The sequence below is a fragment of the Nestor notabilis genome, unplaced genomic scaffold (assembly GCF_000696875.1).
Source record: "Nestor notabilis isolate BGI_N333 unplaced genomic scaffold, ASM69687v1 scaffold29200, whole genome shotgun sequence".
Lineage (NCBI taxonomy): Eukaryota > Metazoa > Chordata > Aves > Psittaciformes > Psittacidae > Nestor > Nestor notabilis.
In genome coordinates, this window is record NW_009911216.1 from 27,151 (window position 1) to 28,993 (window position 1,843).

The window sequence follows — 1,843 nt, forward strand, 5'->3', positions numbered from 1 at the left end:
AAGAGACTTCAGTCTCAGCTGCATTTTGAAAGATCTTACTCATATGCTACAGACTTTGACACGAGTCTTTCCTACATTTATTTTTCATCAGTAAAAATGCTTTATTCACCCAATTCAGGCAAAGTGTTTCTTCTTAACAGATCTTTGTGTCAGTACGAATTACTCTACATCCTCACTGTTTCTTTATCCTCTGGGGAATGGGCAGAATGTTTGAAGTTAGTGTATCTGAGAGACAGTCTCTCCATCTTTGTAACAACAGAGAGTTTCACGTGCTGGGAGTACAGTCATAACAAAAGACCTTTTCAGATCTTTTGTGTACTACCCCACTTGTAGCCTGCTGCTCCATGTCAAAGCTAGCATGGCTCCTCTAAAGGAATTTCCCTTGGAATTCCCCATGAGCTGCCCCAGGCACAGAAGATCAAAACAAAGCTACATCCTAATCTTGGATTTTAGGAGCCGACTTAGCCACGTGCAAAACTGAGTTTTCTTGCTAGCAGCCCCATGCCCCAGAAGTACTTAAGGAACACCTCTGCAGACTGCCTTTGGGTAATATTCCTACTCTCTGGAAATCCTAAGCACAAGCATCAGTTCAGCATCTAGCTCTTCTGGTTTTGTTATGCAAGTCCTCTCTGTTTAAACACCTACTGAATCTTCATAGAATCACCAAACAGGCCAGGTTGAAAAGGACCTTAAAGATCATTTAGTCCAACCCCCCCGACATTGAGCAGGGACATCTTCAACTAAATCAGGTAGCCCAGAATCACATCCAGCCTGGCCTTGGGTGTCTCCAGGGATGGGGTATCCACCATCCTCATTGTAAAAGAATTCCTTTAGGAAGTGTTTCCCCTGGACTGTACTTCTCAGCATCATACACAGAATGACACAGCTTAATATAGCCACAGCTTTAGCAGCTTACTCTGATCTGTTGCAGGAGAAGTTAAAGGTGGTGCTGAGACCCTGCTCCTAAGAGGTCCTGGCTGTACTAGCTCTATTCACTAATAATATAGAGGCAATCATGTACCTTCCCTGACATGCAATATGGTCACTGTTCCCCCTTGCTTTCTTCTGTACACAGCAGGATCCATGCCATCTTCCATTCCTTGAGGAATGACAATACAGGAGAGCCTAGATCTGCATACGCTCCCACCAAGTAACAGACCTCTCACAAATTGGCCTTTTTCTGTCCAACCTGTGGTCCCTTATCTGAATTCTAACGTGGTAGCACCGGTCACATTCAGTCCCAATCAGCAGACTGACATCTGTTCCAAGCACTGGAACTTTTCCAAGGAGGCAGGATGGGGGTGGTTTCCTTACCCCGCCTCTGTCTGCAGCAAACTGAAGTTTAACCATCCACATATTCCAAATGCGTGGCATCCTCACAGGCAAAGACTGTTTGAGAGGTGATCTCCCCCTTGTATGCAACCTACAGTCATGTCATTCCCTACTCCTGGCACAGGGGCAGCTAGATCCCCAGAAGTGGGACATTAGAAGCCACCCATTAGAGCAGAGAACCACTGGAACCATAAGATGACCAAGGTGAGGACAGCATCTTGGCTGCCTCCCCTTTAGAGCCGTGGCTCGGGCAGCAGCACACTGGAAGAGCTGGAAGCACCCTGGTGGTGCCGGTGGCAGGAGGAGAGCATCCAAGGAGAGTCTGGATGGTTGTACTGCAAAACAGGGAGGGAAGGAGGGAGCAGCCTTCTGCACAGTCATCTTCTGCCTTTAACAGCCTACATGGTGGGTTACAGGCACCTACGGAACGTGTATTACCTGAGTCAGCACCCAGGTTTTAGCGGGGCACAGTTGGTGGCTCTGGGTTTTGGTTTTAAACAAGCAATCATGC